This window comes from Anolis sagrei, chromosome 3 (assembly GCF_037176765.1).
Source record: "Anolis sagrei isolate rAnoSag1 chromosome 3, rAnoSag1.mat, whole genome shotgun sequence".
NCBI lineage: Eukaryota > Metazoa > Chordata > Lepidosauria > Squamata > Dactyloidae > Anolis > Anolis sagrei.
This window is the reverse complement of record NC_090023.1, coordinates 203,555,689-203,577,396: the sequence shown is the minus strand read 5'-3', so window position 1 is coordinate 203,577,396 and position 21,708 is coordinate 203,555,689.

Genomic DNA, 21,708 nt, shown 5'->3' with positions numbered 1-21,708 from the left:
TTCAACAATACATTATGCTAGCATTCTTTTTGTCACTACTTTCCACTTCAACATCCAGAGCCATTAAAGTTAAAAGACACTGGTGTGGATACTACATACATACTAGATACAGCTTACCAAAGATTGTTGTCCACAAAGAAATCAATTAAAAGACTCAGTTGCTGTCTGCACCAAAAAGAAACAGTCAATTGACGCATTTTTGAAAAGACATTATCCACACTGCAGAATTACAGTGCATTGGAGCTCTGTGAAAAAGAATTATAAATTACTAGCTGTCCCCTGCCCCACGTGTTGCTGTGGCCCAGTCTGGTGATCTGGAAAATAAAGTAATGAGAAAGTGTTGGTTTCTAATATATGTAATTTCTTTATGCTTGTGGGAAAACAGTATTTCTTGTTTCTTTGTCAGTGTTGATGTGGCGATTGTCTGGTTTGCCTACTCTGGAACATTCAACATATATTTGTCCTTCTTTAGGGGTCCCTTTCAAATCTATGATACCATATCTCTCTGTGTGTGAATTATATCTATCTATATCTATGGCTGGATGGCTCTTTGTCAGGAGGGCTTTGATTATGTTTTCTTGCCCTGGTTAAGGGATGGCCTTAAGTATTTTCTGTTGGTCATGGGGGTTCTGTGTGGGAAGTTTGCCCCAATTCTGTCGTTGGTGGGGTTCAGTATGCTCTTTGATTGTAGGTGAACAATCCCAGCAACTACAACTCCCAAATGTCAAGGTCTGTTTTTCTCAAACTCCATCTGTGTTCATATTTGGGAATATGGAATATTTGTGCCAAGTTTGGTCCAGATCCATCATTGTTTGAGTCCACAGTGCTCTCTGGATGTAGGTGAACTACAACTCCCAAACTCAAAGTCAATGCCCACCAAACCCTTCTAGTGTTTTCTGTTGGTCATAGGAGTCCTGTGTGCCACGTTTGGTTCAATTCCATCATTGGTGGAGTGCAGAATGCTCTTTGATTGTAAGTAAACTATAAATCCCAGCAACTACAACTCCCAAATGACAAAGTCAATTTTTTGAGTGATGGTCACTCCTTGAGTTAGTAGGTGTCTTGTGGCCAAATTTGGCAGCAATTGGTCAAGTGGCTTTTGAATTATGTTAATCCCACAAACTAACATTACATTTTTATTTATATAGCTTAATTAATGATACTACAAAGCCCAAGATTCCACAGATTGAACCATAGCAGTTAAAATAGTATCGAATTGTGTGGTAGGAGGGCACCCCTAGAAAGGGATGAAAGCATAGTGGCAAAATGCATTAGTATGGAGAAGGTCATACTTTCAATCCCTGGTATTTTCGCTAAAAAGTTGATGAAATGCAGCATCAGGCAGACTTGAGGTTTGTTGTGGGATTTTTAAAATTAGAACTGAGTAAACATTCTGAATAAACTACTGCAACACATTCTACGTGGGGTTGCCTTTGAAGACTGTTCGGAAGCTTCATGTGATAGCCAGATTCCTCACCGGAGTGACATACAAGGAGCATACAACTCCCTTGTTGTGTCTACTCCACTGCTGCTGAGCATAATTCAAAGTGCTGGCTTTAGCCTATAAAGCCCTAAATGGTTCTGGCCCAGTTTACCTGCCTAAATATATCTCCCTCTATGAACCATCTTGGAGGTTAAGATCTTCTGGGGAGGCCCTGCTCTCAATCCTGCCTTCTTTGCAGGTGCAGTCGGTATAGATGAGAGACGGGGCCTTCTCAGTGATGGCCCCTCAGCTGTGAAACTTCCTCCCCAGTGAAATAAGATCAGCTCCCTCCCTCCTGATCTTTAGAAAGAAATTAAAAATGTGGTTGTGGAACCAAGCTTTTGGACAGAAATTTCAGTGCAATAAGAGGATACGGAATAAGTGCGATTACAACCAGAATGGTTCCTGGACTATGATTTTGGATTGTGTGGTTTTAACAATTGGTTTTAATGTTTAGATGTTTGTTTAACTTTATGGTTCTTAATGTATATGTTTATTTTATTCGGAATTGAATTGTTTCCACTTGTTGCGGCATTGAATTGTTTCCTCTTGTAAGCCATTTTGAGTCCCCTTTAGGATTATTATTATTATTATTATTATTATTATTAACTTTATTTGTACCCCGCTAGCATCTCCCGAAGGACTCGATGCGGCTTACACGGCCGAAGCCTCAAACACAATACAAAAGAAAACATAGCACAACAGTAAACAAAGCAAATCAAAACAATTAAGCAAAATAAACCACAATGACAATACATCAGGACACTATTAAAAACTGGTTCGGCCGGTGCAGTGGGGTACAAGGATTAAAAGTGCTGAAATGGCAGGAGGAACGTAGGATTAAAGTGTGGTGTGCAGCAACATTGGTTATGCTAAGGTGCTTCTAGGACCTGGGATGGGGATTCCTAGTCTGGGAAGGCACAACGGAACAGCCAGGTTTTTAACTTCCTTCTGAAAACGGCTAGAGTGGGGGCCTGTCTGAGATCTTTTGGGAGGGCGTTCCAAAGTCTGGGGGCCGCCACGGAAAAGGCCCTGTCACGCGTCCCCACCAAGCGCGCTTGCGACGTGGGTGGGATCACAAGCAGGGCTTCTCCGGATGACCGTAGCGAGCGTGTGGGTTCGTAGATGGATATGCGGTCACGCAGGTAGGGTGGTCCCGAACCGTTTAGGGCTTTGTAGGTAAGCACCTGCACCTTGAATTGGGCCCGGAAAATAAAAGGCAGCCAGTGGAGCTCCTTAAACAGAGGGGTAGACCTCTCTTGATAATGAGCCCCAGTTAGCATCCTGGCTGCTGCCCGCTGGACCAATTGAAGTTTCCGGGCCGTCTTCAAGGGCAGCCCCACGTAGAGCGCATTGCAGTAATCCATTCTAGAGGTGACCAAGGCGTGGACCACCCCGGCCAGATCAGCCTTCACGAGGTATGGTCGCAGTTGGCGCACAAGTCTCAGTTGCGCAAAGGCCCTCCCGGATACTGCCGACACCTGAGCTTCAAGTGTAAGCGAGGAATCCAAGAGGACGCCCAAACTGCGGACCTGTGGCTTCAAGGGGAGTGTAACCCCGTCCAACACAGGTAACCACCCTATACCCCGATTCGGTTTGCGATCGACCAGGAGGACCTCTGTCTTGTCGGGATTGATCTTCAGCTTGTTCTTCCTCATCCAGATCGACACAGCGGCCAGGCACTCACCTAGCACCTGAGAAGCCTCCTTGGAATTAGGTGGAAAGGAGTAGTAGAGTTGCGTGTCATCCGCGTAGAGATGGCACCCAACTCCAAAACCCCGGATGACCTCTCCCAGCGGTTTCATGTAGATGTTAAAAAGCATGGGAGATAGAATAGAGCCTTGCGGGACCCCACAGGTCAAAGGCCAGGGGTCAGAGCAGGCATCTCCCAGCTTCACCATCTGGGTTCGTCCCTCCAGGAAGGACTGGAGCCACGACAGAACCGTGCCCCCAAGGCCCATCCCGGAGAGACGACCCAGAAGGATACCATGATCGATGGTATCGAAAGCCGCTGAGATGTCCAAGAGAACCAGCAGAGTCACACTCCCCCTGTCCAGTTCTCTGCGGAGGTCATCCACCAAGGCGACCAAGGCTGTCTCGGTGCCATGGCCAGGCCTGAAACCAGACTGTGACTGATCCAGGTAGTTGGTATCGTCTAGGAAACCCTGAAGCTGAGAGGCGACCACCCTCTCCAGCACCTTTCCCAAAAAGGGAAGGTTGGAGATCGGCCTGTAGTTATTCAGTACCGAGGAGTCAAGGGAAGCTTTTTTGATAAGTGGACGAACCACGGCCTGCTTCAAATTAGATGGAAAAATTCCTTGCTCCAGCGATGTATTGATAATCGGTACAAACCAGTCAAGCAACCCCCCTCTGGCTGATTTAATGAGCCAAGATGGGCATGGGTCCAGGGATGAGGTGGTCGCTCTCACAGCCCCAAGGATCTCCTCCACGGTTTCAGGAAGAACAAGCCTAAAAGAATCCCATAAGATTGGACAAGCAGGTGCCTCCGTCACCTCTTCTGGCACTGCGATGGAATTGGAGTCGAGCTCGAGGCGTATCTGGGCGACTTTATCTGCAAAATGGTGTGCGAAATCGCGACACCGAGCTGCGGGGTCGTCGGGGAGCCCCTCCACCGCTGGTGGGTGGAGGAGCTCACCCACGACCCGAAACAGCTCCGATGATCTATTTGCTGCAGATGCTATACGGGCGGTCGTGAATGACTTCCTGGCCGCCCGTATAGCCACAGAGTATGCCTTAAGGGAGGCTCTAGCCCGTGTTCGGTCAGATACGTTCCGAGATTTCCTCCATTTGCGCTCTAGCCCCCTTCTCGTATGCTTCATCACAGCCAACTCCTCGGTGAACCAAGGGGATGGCCTGTCACGACGCAACGAGATGGGGCGTTCGGGTGCGATCGTATCTAACGCCCTGGCCATCTCCCCGTTATAGAGAGTTACTAAGGCGTCGATAGAATCGCCAGGCTCCAAGGCAGGGGGGACCCTAAGATTCCTCAGGAATCCGTCCGGATCCATCAGTCTCCTAGGGCGGACCATCTTAATTTGTCCTCCACCCCTGCGGAGGTTTAGGGTCGCAGTAAGTCTAAATGTGATCAGATGATGGTCAGACCATGACACTGGAAGGATGTTTTGATCTTCCACTCTGATCAATTCGTCGTCCACCACAAAGACGAGGTCAAGAGTGTGCCCAGCATGATGTGTGGGGCCAGATATTATCTGTGACAGTCCTATGGCCGTCATGGTGGCCATAAAGTCCTGAGCTGCGCCAGATAAAGTGGTCTCGGCGTGGATGTTAAAGTCTCCCAGCACCACCAGGCGCTGGGAGACCAAGGCCGAATTAGAGACCACCTCCGCTAACTCAGCCAGGGAAGCTGCTGGATCTCGAGGTGGACGATACACCAGCAGGAACCCCACACTGTCACGGCTCCCCACCTTCAAGTGGACGCATTCAAACCCAGACGCTTGTGGGACAACGCATCTGGTCACGGCGATGGATTGCCGGAAGACCACTGCGACCCCTCCTCCCCGCCCCCCTTGTCTGGCCTGTTGATGCACTCCGAAACCTGGGGGACACAGCTGGGAAAGGTTTACACCTCCCACCTCGTCCAACCAGGTCTCGGTAATGCATGCCAGATCCGCCCTCTCATCCAGGATCAGGTCCTGGATGGCTGCGGTCTTATCATTTACGGATCTGGCATTGATCAACAGGACCTTGAGACCAAGGGGGCTGCCAAGGAGCCTACCACTACCCACCTTTTCCAGGGTCGCAAGGACTCTGTTGCGCTTCTCCCTGGGATGTTTATGAACCGCAAATCTCCTTCCCCACACGGCTCGGATGGCACCCCCTTCCTCTGGAACCTTCCCTCCCCCCGCCCGGCCAGAATCTAGTCAACTCTCAGGGGAGGAAGTTGGGCTGGGAAATAATCTCCCTTGGGCATTTGGTGGGGATGACTCTGATATTGAGGTGAGAGAGGGCAGGGTATAAATATAGTAAATAAATAAATAAACCATGAAATGCACCAGAACAGACCATCACCCCTGAAAAATTCTGAGCAAAACAAAATTTCCATACAAAATTTCATTCTTAAGTTACCCATCATCTATATACTGTTTTCAAACAGATGTTCAGAAATATGGAGATGACATAGCATATTATTCAATATTTTCAAGATTGTTCATGGTACTGTGGCTAAACTCAATCATTATTATTAGACCTTCAGATAGAAAAAATGGAAAATCAGTACATAACAAAAAGAACCAAATCTATATATAATGAATTAAGGGCAAAAAAAGAAGAATTAAACAAAATGGAGATGGACCAGGTAGAAAAAAATTGATATATCTAAGGAGAGAATTCTTTGAATATAGCAATAGAAATTCAAGAATGTTAGCACGGTCAGTACAGAAAAAGAAAATGGCAAACACAATAAATGAGGTAAAAGATAAATCAGGAAAGATATGTAGATTAATGAAAGAAAAGTTAAAAATATTTGAGGCATTCTATTCAGAGCTATACCAAGCAGGAGAACACTCAATTGATAAAATAAATGAATATGTGGAAGGAAATTGGAATATAAAATTAAGGGAGGAAGATAGGAAATCATTAGAATCCCCAATAAGAGAAGAAGAAATTGAGACAGTAATATCGAAACTGAAGAATGGAAAAGCCCCAGGATGGGATGGATTTGGTCCAGAATATTATAAATTATTTGGGAAAAAACTAATTCCAAAACTACTAGAGTTATACAATGCAATACTAAATGGAGAAAAAATTCCAGAATCCTGGAAACAGGCACTAGTGATATTAATCCCCAAATCTAATAGAGATGAAACAGATCCAGGGTCTTACAGACCAATTTCATTAATTAATCAGGATGCCAAAATATTGTCAGCGATTATAGCAAACAGAATGAATAATTGGATACATAAATATATTAATAAGGATCAATGCGGTTTCATAAAAGGAAGACAAATGTCAAATTTAGTAGGGAAACTAATAAAAAAAATTCAGATAATAAAAAATCAAAAGATAAAGGCAGGGATCATAGCGCTAGACATATTCAAAGCATTTGATTGCGTAGAATGGCCAACACTAAAATGTATTCTGAATAAATTTGGATTGGGAAGCAGAATAATGGGACTAGTCAATCAACTATATTCAGATAGTTATATACAGGTATTAGTAAATGATGGAATAACCAACAGAATAAAAGTAACGAGAGGGACTAGGCAAGGATGTCCTATGTCACCAATACTATTTGCAACCATAATAGAAATATTAGCAAATGTAATTAGGAATGATGATAAATTAATAGGGATAGGACAAGAAACAGATAAAATTAGCCTGTTTGCCGATGACACAATTTTGACTTTAAAAGGCATAACAGATAAAATGAAGATAATAGGAGAACATATAAAGAAATTTGGAGAAATAACAGGGCTGAAAATAAATTGGAGAAAATCAGAAATGATTTTATTTAACTATACAAAACAAGAAGAGGAAGATTTCAAAAGTCAGAGGGAGATAAAAATAACTCTAAAAGAAGATATAAAATACTTAGGAGTAGTAGTAACTAAGAATCTAAGTGAGATGGAAAGGAAAAATTTAGCGGTATTAAGGAAAGAAACAGAGAAAAGATTAGTGGAATATAACAATGCACACCTATCTTGGTTTGGCAGAATAGCCTTATTTAAAATGAAAATCCTACCCAAAATAAACTTCATATTTAGAATGATACCCCTCAAAATTTCAGAAATTGAATTGAATAAATGGCAGCAATTAACAAATAAATTTTGCAACAATGGGAAAAAGAATAGAATAAATAAATGCCACTGGTACAAACTACAGAAAGAAGGAGGACTAGGACTACCCGAAATCAAAAGTTATTATGAGGCTAACCAATTGAGACATGTGGTGGGAGGGATGCTAAACAAAGCTGATATAGACTGGATGGAAACAAATAATAAAGATATAGAAATGAGATTAGAAAATATATTTTTTAAGGAATATTCAAAAAAGGAAATTAATCAAATGGGAAATGTATCATTGGAAAATATACTAACAATATGGAACAAATATAAGAAAAACCTAATTAAAGGGAATTCAAAAATAATGCCAGTTATAATGGAGGGGAAATTTCCTAAAAATCTGAAAAATGTGATGGATAAGGAATTGAAAAGGAAGAAATTAGACAAAATTGGAAGTTGGATGGAACAAATAAAGGAGAAGAGCACCATTAAGGAATTCCTAGGTGAATTAAATATATCATGGCTCCATTGGGCCCAACTGGACCAATGGTTCAAAAATTGGAAAGGAAAGAACTTAGGGGAAAGAGAACCAACGAAATTTGAAAAGATAATATTAAAAGAATTGGCTAAAGAAGAAAATGAGCATCAAAAAGGGACAAGTATTATATACAAAATATTAATAGAGATTAAAGGGGAGAGAAAAGGGATACAAATAAGGGAACTATGGGAAGAAGATCTGGGAATAAAAATAGGAGAAAGAAATTGGGAAAAATTATGGAGAGCAAGACACCTCAAGAATTTATCAATTAGGATAAAAGAAAACTACTATAAGATGGTATGGAAATGGTACCTGACCCCAACAAAGATACATAATATGGATAAGAGTTGTTCAGAAAAATGTTGGAGGGGTTGCCAAGAAAGGGGTACGTATATCCACATGTGGTGGCAGTGCAAATATGTACAGAGTTTCTGGGGAAAAGTTATAGTAGAAATAGAAAGTATTATGAAGAAAAAAATTAATAGAAATCCAGCGACTATACTGTTATCTATTTACAATACAGATGAATGGAAGGAAAATGAAAAGAATTTGATAACAATGTTGTTAACGGCTGCAAGGCTACTAATAGCAAAATATTGGAAAGGAGAGGTGGAAATTAAGATAGAAGAATGGTACAAGGAAATTTGGAAATTAGCAATAAATGACAAATTAACATGCAATTTAAAGGTTAAAAAAGGCCTAAGGAAGGATAATGATTTTGAAAATATATGGAAAATATTTATTGAGGGAACATTAAGGAAAGAAGACGGGAACCAACCCCCACCAGAAGAAATGAGGTTCTGGTGGGAGTATAAAGAAAAGAAGAACTCCGGAGATGGGGAGCACAAGGGGTAGCACAACTGGGGAAAGGGAAAAAAAGTAATTATGTGAATTATAGAGATTGTTTTTGTAATGAAGGGAATATAAATGTAATAAAATTATTAGGTGTTTAGAAAAAAAAGAAGAGAACAAGTTGAATCGCTGTAAAGAATCTGGCTTAAAGAAAAGAATGAAGTACTTTTTGTTAAGACTTATACATCTTTATTTCCTACTTTTCTTTCACTATATTGTTCCACCTCTTCTTATGTATATAGCATTTCTTTTGTGGTTAATAAAAAAATTATATTAAAAAAAAAAGGAAAACAAGATAAATGCCGATAAAAACAAAAAAAAACCAAAAAAACAAAAAACAAAATTTCATTCTTAAGTTACCCATCATCTATATACTGTTTTCAAACAGATGTTCAGAAATATGGAGATGACATAGCATATTATTCAATATTTTCAAGATTGTTCATGGTACTGTGGCTAAACTCAATCATTATTATTAGACCTTCAGATTTTAGAAAACCCATCTATTACTCAGAAGAGGAAAAATCCTTGGAAATAGTGGCTACAGATCTCAACTTGGAAAGGCTCTCTTTTTTGCACTATAATTCTCAGAATATTCCCAGCTTTGTGACCAATGGCTAGATGATTTAGGAATTGTCCTCCCTGAAAGCAACTTCCCCAAGCTCTGCAATAGATGACTAGTAGAGGTGTGCAAATAACTCATAAAAATCAGAAATTGGAAGAAATAGTAAATTTTGTAAATCGGGAGCCTTTCCAAATTGTTAGCGTGGCCCACTCCAAAACTCTTTTAAGAATTGAAACTGACCCCCCTATTTTCTCGTTACTGTTTGTAAAGCTCAGAAGGCTCCCAGTCAGTTTCATTCATTGCAAGGCAAGAAAGCAAGTTGCTAGAAAGCAAGAAGCATAAAGCTACCGTACCTGCCTCCTTTGGCATTTCTCTCCCTATAAATGGCTTATCTGCTTGAAAACTTCATGGCTTGCTTCACAGCGTGAAGACAGGGAATGTTGCATTTTGGGAACAGTACAGAACTTGGGAAATGTAGTTTGGGAAGGGGAGCAGCCCTATGCCAAAGAATTCAAAAGGCTCTGCCCTAAACTACATTTCCCAGTATGCATCAGAATGAGAATGCACCGATCAGGAGAGGAGAGAGGAAGTTGTAAACTGTCAATTTATATCAAAACTTTTTTTTTAAAAAAAATCCCTAAAATCAGTAAATGTATGAGTATTTCTGAAAGTTGAGGCGAAATGATCCCCTGCTATCTTGTGTCATTGGATCAAAAATTCAAAAAGATAGCTGTTGTAGTTCTTTTTAAAAATGTTGTTTTAAAAAACTTTGAAAAATCCTCAAAAATCCATGGATAAGCAAAATATGAAACTTGATGGGCAAAAAGTGGTAGATTTGTTCTGTCATAATAGCAAGTTTCACCCAAATAGCTTTAAAATGAGGGAGATAGGAGCCCATGAAGTTTCCAAATTATAGTAATTTAATTATGTACATGTGCAAAGGTAGTTTGTGAGGCCTGCCCTAAACTACATTTCTCAGAGTACATCAGCATCAGAAAGCACCATTCAGGATAGAGAAGAGAGAGGTTTGTCCCTCCCTAACACCATGGGATGTCGTGAACAAATATTTTCAGTGTTTTTGTGTCAGGTATCCAGTGAATATGACAGCATTTAGTAAAAAGAGGTAGAGAATTCCTGGATGTTGTAGCCATCTCCTCTTCCATACATTCATATATTTGTTATATACATGGAGGATAATGAGTGAACAGCAGTTATACTACCCTTTGCGAGTTTAATCTCTTGGGGAAAGTATGACTATTTATTTAAAGCTATGATTAATTAAATAGCATGGGAGTCTGGGATTCATAAATAGCATACAAGGGAAATAGTACGTCATTTCACTTCAAATGCAAAAACATGGTGACCTCATATGAAGAGTCCAATCTTTTCATGTGCACAATATGTCTATCCATTCCAGGCTCTTGTCCTGGAGTGGTTTCTACAAAGTCTGGGGCTCAACAATAAATTGCATATTGTGTTCATTTGTTTACAATTCATTTCCCATCGAAAATCATGGAAAATATGCATCTGGCTTTTAAAGAAAAAAAATAGAAGAAATTATCCAGGGACTAATCAAATTTTTCCCCGTTAGGGACCAAATAAAGGCTGATCTTTACCTTTGGGGTCTGCAATGTTTATTGGGATACCATTGTTTATTTTGTAAACATACATACATCCCCAGCTGTTTTGAGCTTCTGGTTGTGATAACTAAGGTCACATCCAGAAGTTTGGAACTGTGTCTGTTTTGCTTATAAATGCTGATGTCTACTTGTAGTCAATTCAATTGAAAGCATCTTTTGTGCATCTTTTGTGATCAGCCACAAATGCAAGCACATGTCAAATATGTGCCTTTCCTCACGTAAATAAGACATGGAAAGGAGAGGCAACCCTACATATTCACAGGTCTACAAAGGTAGAATACTGTTCCTGCCCGCTGCAATTATATCACAGCCTAATTTTAAAAGGGATCCACAGATTTTAAAGACCAAGTGTTTCATATATCTGCACTTTTCAAATTAGGTGGATAAATAAGATTTCTAGCATAATGACAAATTAATTCTTCCCTTTATAATTTTATTAAAATAAGCATATCCTATCTTTTAACGAGACCTGACATATGCTTACACAGATACTACACACCCTGTAACCTAATCTGCTAGCCATCTTGAAGCAATTAACTCCTTCTAATCTTTAGCTAACAAAGCCCACCATGCAAAATGTCCCCGGAGACCACCAGTCGAAAAACCTCGGTGAGCTCTCTTCCAACTGGTTCCCTATTATTCAACATGTAGGAGCTCACCGGAGTGTTTAGAGAGCAGGGATTCATTTGAAACAACAAAGATGAATCATCACAGATCATAAGATCTTCATTAACTCCTTATTTCTCTGCTAATTAACACAAAAGGAATGGCTTGTCTGCTTGACAGGCAGTGAATGACCCACAGCTCTGTGGTTAATGGGATGCAAATGACACCTAATGAGGGTCTCTAGCTGCTGTCTGGGCAGCTGGCCTACAAAGGTTTTCCTCCAAATTTCGACAAGGTTTGATTGGAGCACATTTTATCCAGTAATTTAGGCTAAAGATTAGTACATTCTATGAATCAGCTTTCACATTCTGATGGATAAATATGGTCTACCAAACTGGAAGAGCTTTCATTTTAAACAAAGCCTTCCAGTTCTGTGGATCATAGAGATCAGAATATATTTTCTAAAGATATTTTGAAACCTGGTTTTGTTAAGAATAAAATGGTGGTTAACATTTTTTCCAGAGACTGGGGAGAGGGAATGTGTGTTAAAATTTCATGCTGCTAAGGAAATTTTCCTTTATTCACCACATTTTCGCATTGCAGTCACTTTAGATGACTTTAGATAGATAGTTTATTTATTTGTTTGTTTGTTGTATTTGTATACCATCCTTCTCAACCCCAAAGGGGACTCAGGACGGGTCACAGTGTTGGCGACAATTCAATACCATTGATAAAAAAACAGTATAAAACATCAAAATTGACCCTCCCCTAATAAGACATTAAACATTATTAAACATATCACATAAAATAACATCCCATATCATACAAAGACATAGAAGCGAGTTGAGGGTAAAATGCATTTAAAAACACAAAGTTCAAAAAACTTGGCATTATGCTAAATGTCCTTTAACCAGAAGCTGGCCACTTGGGGTGCCTTTGGTGTCGCTGTGAGAAGGTCCTCCATTGGGTATGTGGCGGGGCTCAGATTGCATTGTAGCAGGTGGTCTGTGGTTTGCTCTTCTCCACACTCACATGTCGTGGGCTCCACTTTGGAGCCCTATTTCTTAAGGTTAGCCCTGCATCTCGTAGTGCCAGAGCACAGCCTGTTCAGCGTCTTCCAGGTCACCCAATCTTCTGTGTGCCCAGGAGGGAGTTTTTCATCCGATCTCAGACACTGATGAAGGTGCTGGGTTTTAACCTGCCACTTTTGGATTCTTGCTTGCTGAGGTGTTCCTGCGTGTATCTCTCTTGATCTTAGGAAGCTGTTTTTTCATTTAAGCCGTTGGCATGCTGGCTGATATTTGAACAGAGAATGGGCCGGAGATGTCACTGCCTTGGTCCTTTCATTATTGGTTGCTACTTCCCGATGGATGTCAGGTGGTGCAATACCAGTTAAACAGTATAATTTCTCCAGTGGTGTGGGGCGTAGACATCCTGTGATAATGTGGCATGTCTAATTAAGAGCCACATCCACATGGTGAGTTGTGTTTCATACTGGGTGTGCATATTCAGCAGCAGAGTAGAAAAGCACAGGGCACATGTCTTTGCTGTGTCTAGTTATGATCCTCGGGTTGTGCCAATCAGCTTTCGTAAAATATTATTTCTAGCACCCACTTTTTGCTTGATATTCAAACAGTATTTCTTCTAAGTCAGAGCACAGTCCAGAGTGACTCCCAGGTATTTCAGTGTGCTGCATTGCTTCATGAGACATGAGATAAACATGAGACATGAGATAAACAATAGGATCACAACACATCCGGGCATCCCCTGGGCAACATCTTTGTAGATGGCTGATTCTCTCACGTCAGAAGCGACTTGCAGCATGCAGCCAACCAACCAACCAAAGAACAGCTGTTTTATGAACTATGTCGAGATAAGAAATGTAGCATCCAAGAAACACACAGGGATAAACAACTTTAGATATTAGTTGCTAGTTTAGAACAGTTTACAATACCAAGAAAAGGAGAAAGTGAAGTCACCAAGGGAATGCAAACACAGCATATGTAATACAGGCTCAGCTTAGTTAATAAAACCTCTAGCAAAGAAGTACCTTTTAAGCCCTTTCACAGGAGTCCAGCCTAATTGCCATTTTCTTGTCTTCTTTCTACCTGGAAGTTTTTGTTATTTTTGTTGTTACTTGTTGAATCGAGAACAGTGTATCTCCATTTTTTTTTTGGTCGTGTCAGGAGCGACTTGAGAAACTGCAAGTCGCTTCTGGTGTGAGAGAATTGGCCGTCTGCAAGGACGTTGCCCAGGGGGTGCCCAGATGATTTGATGTTTTTATCATCCTTGTGGGAGGCTTCTCTCATGTCCCCGCATGAGGAGCTGGAGTTGATAGAGGGAGCTCATCCGCCTCTCCCCGGTTTTGAATAAATTATGGGAAAGAGTGGTATCCTCTTCTAGCTGATACTAATGTAGCCATGTGTGCTCACATGCAACAGGCAAGATAAAAGCTGCCAAAATTAGCCTTGTATGTTGAAAAAATATAGATCTATAAATTTTATTTCCAAAACAAAAATTGTAAGAGATGTGAAGTCTGGTGAATGAAAAGCATAATCCTGGAATGATGATGAAGAAGATCAAAGTGGGAGGAACAGCAAAAAAGTAACACATTACAACAGTTTTAAAAAGGCATATAAAACCAATACATATTAAATTCATTAATAAAATACTTTAAAAGCAACAATGAAAAGTAATCTGGATTGATCAGGTAGCATTTTGAGCTGATTTAATCTCTTCTGGAATAATGTACCAGAATTCTGGTACATTATTCCACAATCTGAGGGTGGCCAAAAGAACAGTCAATCTCATCTCAGCTAGTGAAGTTGATGTCTTCCAGAGGACCAGAGTGTACAGGGTGGGATCTTGTAGGAAATCTGGACCCAAACCATTTAGGATATTAAAGATAATGGAAGCTAATTTGGATGCAAGATTTAGCAGACCTCGTTGTTTCATTTCACAAGAACATAATGTTAAAGGTAAAGGTTTCCCCTTAACATTAAGTCTCGTTGGACTCAACTCTGGAGGCTGGTACTCATCTCCATTTATAAGCTTAAAAGCCAGCATTGTCTGTAGACATCTCCTAGGTCATGAGGCCATCATGACTGTATGGAGTGCTGTTACCTTCCCGCTGAAGTGGTACCTATTGATCTACTCACATTTGCATGTTTTTGAACTGCTAGGTTGGCAGAAGCTGGGGCTAACAACAGGAGTTCACCCTGCTCCACGGATTTGAACCACCAACCTTCCAATCAACCATTCCTGCTGCTCAACGGAATAACCCGCTGCACTACCGCAGCACATAATGTTAGTTTTGAATAAAACCCTATCATTGTTCTTTCCATGTTATTTTTATCTCTGATGTCAAAGTTTATGTTAAAAACCATAAAACCCAGAAGCACATCTACTTCATTAACAGAAGTATAGTTGTAGTTCTCAATAGGAATGATTTTCTATGTCTCTCTCTCTCTGGATTGCTAGAAACTTGGATTCTGAACGAATATTTCATGGAGGGATAATGCCCTCATTTTGCCCTCTCCCTTTGTACCTTACAGCCCTGAATATCTTCTTTCCATGTTGATACTTTTGAACTGCTTCCCCATGCTTCAAAGCAGCAGTGATATGTTATACTAAATGCCCACTTATCAATAATGCTTTAGGAGACCAGCCAAATTTTACAAAGAGCAAGCAAATGACTGCAGAGTATGAAAGCATGTAATCAGTTCCAGACTCACAAACATACAATTTACCCAAACAAGTGCCAGCATTTATAAGAAAAGGCTGTAAAATGATGGTGATATTACTGAAATTTATTCCCAACTGATCTTTTATTGCATGTGTTATAATTTTATTTAATTCCATTAAAGTAATTGCCAGGTTTCTAAAGAATATTGGTTTCCAGACTTGAAATAGATGGGGGACTAACGCTCCTTTGTAGCTTTGAACTGTCCAGCTAAAATCTAATCTATAACTTTAATTATTCTTACACCCTTCTTTTCCTTTTGCCTATTTTTGGCATGCTCTATGGTGAAGTGATTTGTTCTCAAGCTATTTTGCCAATTTTGTAATCAATGGAGTTGTGCCTGACTCTGTACATGTGTTTTTAATATATTCATATAATAGCTTACAAACTTTCAAGGATATTAATAATATGCCAATGAATGTGTCATTAGGAATATGGAGACCTGCCTCTCTTGTTTACCTGTCTGAACATATCTCCCTCTATGAACCATCAAGGAGATTTAGATTATCCAGGGAGACCCTGCTCTCTGTTCCACCATCTTTACGAGCACAAATGGTGGGGACAAGAGACAGGGACTTCTCAGTGGTGGCCCCTCAGCTGTGGAACTCCCTCCCCAATGAAAACAGGTCTGCCCCCTCTCTCCTATCCTATCGTAAAAAACTTGAAACTTGGCTGTGGGATCAAGCATTTGAGCAATAGAGGTAGCAACTAGAATGAGCGTGATTTTATGTGACCAGCAAAGGATTGACCTTGAACTATGATTTGGAACTGGCAGAACTTTTCAATGAATACTTATAATTGTTTTAATTGATGTTTTAACTGTAACTGTTTATCCTATAATTTTGTATTTGACATCTAATGGTTGCCTGTCGTGAAGTCACCCTGAGTCCCCCTCTGGGGGTGAGAAGAACAGGATACAAATGCTATAAATGAATGAATGAATGAATAAAAATTGTCCATATAGACCACACGTGTCAAATGCAAAATCCATGGGTTAAATCCAGCCAGCCACGTCATTTTATGTGATTCACAAGGTTTTCAAAGACAGGACAACATAGTTACATTTATAGTCTTACAATTAAAAATGGCTGATGTGGCCCTAGGTGATTATCAGTTTGACACCCCTGATCTAGATCCCTCTGACTGGCAGTGGATTTCCAAAGAACAATGGACAAAATAATCTCTCAATGGAGAGAGTGAAAAAGTGAGCCAGCCACTTCTCAATTCACAGGGAAATTGATCCCTTACTACTAAGTAAGGTTTGGTGAGGGGTGGTCTGGCTGTAACTATCTAGCACTATGGTTATGTAATCGTCATACAGCTGTTAAAATAGTAGCTCATTGACACATTGGCATGCAGTATATTCACAAGATAGGTGTCATCTCACTTGAACTATGTGCTTTTAAACTGCTAATCTAAGACTGCAAACCCATATCTTATTATTATTATTATTATTATTATTATTATTAACTTTATTTGTACCCCGCTAGCATCTCCCGCAGGACTCGATGCGGCTTACACGGGCCGAAGCCACAAACACAATACAATAGAAAACATAACACAACAATAAACAAGCAAATCAAACAATTAAGCAAAATAACCACAATGACAATACATCAAGACACTATTAAAACTGGTTCGGCCAGCGCAATGGGGTACAGGGTTAAAAGTGCTGAGATGGCAGGAGGGAACGTGGGATTAAGTGCGGTGTGCAGCAACATTAGTTGTGCTAAAGTGCATCTAGGACTTGGGATGGGGATTCCTAATCTGCGAAGGCACATCGGAACAGCCAAGTTTTTAGGTTCCTTCTGAAAACTGCCAGAGTAGGGGCCTGACGAAGCTCTTTTGGAAGGGCATTCCAAAGTCGGGGGGCCGCCACAGAGAAGGCCCTGTCTCGCGTCCCCACCAAGCGCGCTTGCGACGTAGGTGGGATCACGAGCAGGGCCTCCCCAGATGACCGGAGTGAGCGTGTGGGTTCGTAGATGGAAATGCGGTCACGCAGGTAGGGTGGTCCCAAACCGTTCAGGGCTTTGTAGGTGAGCACCTGCACCTTGAATTGGGCTCGGAAAATAAATGGCAGCCAGTGGAGCTCCTTGAACAAGAGGGTTGACCTCTCTTGATAATGAGCTCCAGTTAGCATCCTGGCTGCTGCCCGCTGGACCAATTGTAGTTTCCGAGCCGTCTTCAAGGGCAGCCCCACGTAGAGCGCATTGCAGTAGTCCATTCTAGAGGTGACCAAGGCGTGGACCACCCCGGCCAGATCTGCCTTCACGAGGTACGGTCGCAGCTGGCGCACAAGTCTCAGTTGTGCAAAGGCCCTCCCGGATACCGCCGACACCTGAGCCTCAAGTGTAAGCGAAGAATCCAGGAGGACACCCAAACTGCGGACCTGTGGCTTCAGGGGGAGTGTAACCCCATCCAACACAGGTTGCCACCCTATACCCCGATCCGGTTTACGATCGACCAGGAGGACCTCTGTCTTGTCGGGATTGATCTTCAGCTTGTTCTTCCTCATCCAGATCGACACAGCGGCCAGGCACTCGTCCAGCACCCGAGAAGCCTCCTTGGAATTAGGTGGAAAGGAGTAGTAGAGTTGTGCGTCATCCGCATAGAGATGGCACCCAACTCCAAAACTCCGGATGACCTCTCCCAGCGGTTTCATGTAGATGTTGAAGAGCATGGGCGACAAGATAGATCCTTGCGGGACCCCACAGGTCAAAGGCCAGGGGTCCGAGCAGGCGTCTCCCAGCTTCACCATCTGGGTGCGTCCCCCCAGGAAGGACCGGAGCCACGACAGAACCGTGCCCCCAAGGCCCATCCCGGAGAGACGACCCAGAAGGATACCATGATCGATGGTATCGAAAGCCGCTGAGATGTCCAGGAGAACCAACAGGGTCACACTCCCCCTGTCCAGCTCTCTGCGGAGGTCATCCACCAAGGCGACCAAGGCTGTCTCGGTGCCATGGCCAGGCCTGAAACCAGACTGTGCCTGATCTAGGTAGTTGGTATCGTCTAGGAAGCCCTGGAGCTGCGAGGCGACCACCCGCTCCAGCACCTTGCCCAGAAAGGGGAGGTTGGAGATCGGTCTGTAGTTACTCAGCACCGTGGAGTCAAGGGAAGCTTTTTTGAGGAGTGGACGAACCACTGCCTGTTTCAAACCAGATGGAAAAATCCCTTGCTCCAACGATGCATTGATAATCAATACAAACCAGTCAACCAACCCCTCCCTGGCTGATTTAATGAGCCAAGATGGGCATGGGTCTAGAGATGAGGTGGTCGCTCTCACAGCCCCAAGAATCTCCTCCACGGTTTCAGGAAGAACATGCCTAAAAGAATCCCACAAAATTGGACAAGCAGGTACCTCCGTCACCTCTTCAGGCACTGCGATGGAATTGGAGTCGAGCTCGAGGCGTATCTGGGCGACTTTATCTGCAAAATGGTGTGCGAAATCGCGACACCGAGCTGCGGGGTCGTCAGGGACATCCTCCACCGCAGGTGGGTGGAGGAGTTCTCCCACGACCCGAAACAGCTCCGATGATCTATTTGCTGCAGATGCTATACGAGCGGTCGTGAATGACTTCCTGGCCGCCCGTATGGCCACGGAGTATGCCTTAAGAGAGGCTCTAGCCTGTGTTCGATCAGATACATCTCGAGATTTCCTCCATTTGCGCTCTAGCCCCCTTCTCGTGTGCTTCATCACAGCCAGCTCCTCGGTGAACCAAGGAGATGGCCTGTCACGACGCAACGAGATGGGGCGTTCGGGTGCGATCATATCTAACGCCCTGGCCATCTCCCCGTTATAGAGAGTTACTAAGGCGTCGATAGAATCGCCAGGCTCCAAGGCAGGAAGAACCCTAAGATTCCTCAGGAATCCATCCGGATCCATCAGTCTCCTAGGGCGGACCATCTTAATTTGTCCTCCACCCCTGCGGAGGTTTAGGGTCGCAGTAAGTCTAAATGTGATCAGATGATGGTCAGACCATGACACTGGAAGGATGTTTTGATCTTCCACTCTGATCAATTCGTTGTCCGCCACAAAGACAAGGTCGAGAGTGTGCCCAGCTTGATGCGTGGGGCCGGATATTATCTGTGACAGTCCTATGGCCGTCATGGTGGCCATAAAGTCCTGAGCTGCGCCAGATAAAGTGGTCTTGGCGTGGATGTTAAAGTCTCCCAGCACCACCAGGCGCTGGGAGACCAAGGCCGAATTAGAGACCACCTCCGCTAGCTCCGACAGGGAAACTACTGGGTCGCGGGGTGGGCGGTACACCAGCAGGAACCCCACACTGTCACGGCTCCCAACTTTCAAGTGGACACACTCAAACCCAGAAGCCTGTGGGACAGCGCATCTGATCACGGCGATGGATTGCCGAAAGACTACTGCGACCCCTCCTCCCCGCCCCCCTTGTCTGGCCTGCTGATGCACTCCAAAACCTGGTGGGCACAGCTGAGAGAGGTTTACTCCCCCCAGCTCGTCCAACCAGGTCTCGGTGATGCATGCCAGATCCGCCCTCTCATCCAGGATCAAGTCCTGGATGGCCGCGGTCTTACCATTAACGGATCTGGCATTAATCAGCAGGACCTTAAGACCGAGGGGACTGCCAAGGAGCCTACCACTACCTACCTTCTCCAGGGTCGCAAGGACTCTGTTGCGCTTCTCCCTGGGGTATCGGTGACCCGCAAATCTCCTCCCCCACACGACTTGGATGGCACCCCCTTCCTCCGGAACCCTCCCCCCCCCTGCATGGCCGGGATCTGTAACTAGTCAGCTCTCAGAAGAAGGAGTCGGGCTGGGGAATAATCTCCCTTGGGCGTTGGGAAGGGATGTTTCTGATGATGAGGTAGATAATGAAACATCAAGGGAGCTGAGTGGACTGAATAAGGGAAGGGTTCTCGAGCGAAGGAGTGTGGCTGGTTGAGTGGGGGCGACCGGGACGGATGGAGTCTCAAAATTATATGAACCAGGAGGGGGGGCCCTAACCGGTGAGCTAGTTGTGGATGCACGGGGACCTGATGGGGAATGGCAAGAAGGAACCCCGGAGGCAAATAAGGGGCGTATCTGAGGGTCCACAACTACCCTCCTAATGGTAATGCCCCATTTCTTTAAATCATAGCGCTTTGCCATAAGCTCTCCAAGCCATGAGTTGTCTTCTGGTGTTATTTGAAGACGGGAGGAACGGTCAGATGATTGGTAGTCCCTCCATAACCACACTATGGCTTCTAGTCTTATTTCCTGTGGTCTTTTACCCAGGATTTGGGCCAAGGAGTTACAAACTGCCCTCTTAGAGGTCCATCTGCCTCTGTTTATCATTTGGTCAGCAATGTCCACCGCAAACATGTCAGTTTGTAGATGTTGATCCTGAATGCAGGCTGCGGTTGGCTGAACCAAAAGGTCTGTTGTTGTATTGTTGATCGTCCTCTGAGCGGCCATCACAGACCGCTGCCACTCCACGATGTTCTCAGTCCTATGATTGCCCAAAGATTCTCCCCTTCCCTCAGTCAACTCATCATTCATTCCACATTCAGCCCCAAGAACCCCAAGATCCGATGTGCCTTTCTCTCCATTTTGGCACAAGTCCTTAGTTAGATCTGCACACAAAGAGTTCTCAGTCTTTAGGGGAAAGGATTGCACAGGAATTCCTGAGAAAGAGGCAAAACCTCTAAGGAGGTGGTCCATTTTCTCGTTTAAAAACCTGAGTTGTAATAACACATGGTTAAACGATTCCCTCAGGAGGTCGTAAAAGTGCAAAAGATTATTCTTCGCATGAAGTTCTGCTTCAGCCATTCCTATGTCTAGAAGTAACTCTCACCACGCTCAGATCCACTTCACTCACATTTACTTCCAACACAATCAGCCCCTCCCAGGCACTCCAAGAATCCACACACTCCTCTCTCTCCCACAATTCACTCCACCAGCCACACTAACCCACACGCTCACACGCTAAAACTAATCACGCCCAGTAATCATGCACACTTCCTATGACACACTTCCTATGACACACTCTCCTCCTTCTCCCACATTCACTCGAGCCAATTAAACTAAACCAACACACACACTCTCTCTAGACTAAACATACCAGCAATCATCCACACCTTCCTATGAGTCACTTTATCACCACACTAGACTAAACACACCAGCTACCATCCACACCTTCCTATGTAGAGGGAGGACATCAACTCTTGTGAAAACCATGCAACAAAAGATAAAACATCATGTTATCTCACAGATGAGAACGTCCTGTTTCCCTTTTAGGATTTAAATAATGGTTATGGTATTACTGAAAACCCAGAAATAGGACTTATGTATATAGATAGGGGAATAACATAGTGGCTGCATTTCAATGTAATAATGGGATAGTGTTAACAAGAATAGGCTGATTTTTCTCTTAGACCTGTAGTTTCCACCTTCTCATTTTCATATTTTAATGCATCCATAAGGAAATTAGAAACTTCTACCTTACTTTTGAACTAAATACTGTTTTACTCCGTTTAGCATTTGTAGATGATACCACTTTGATGG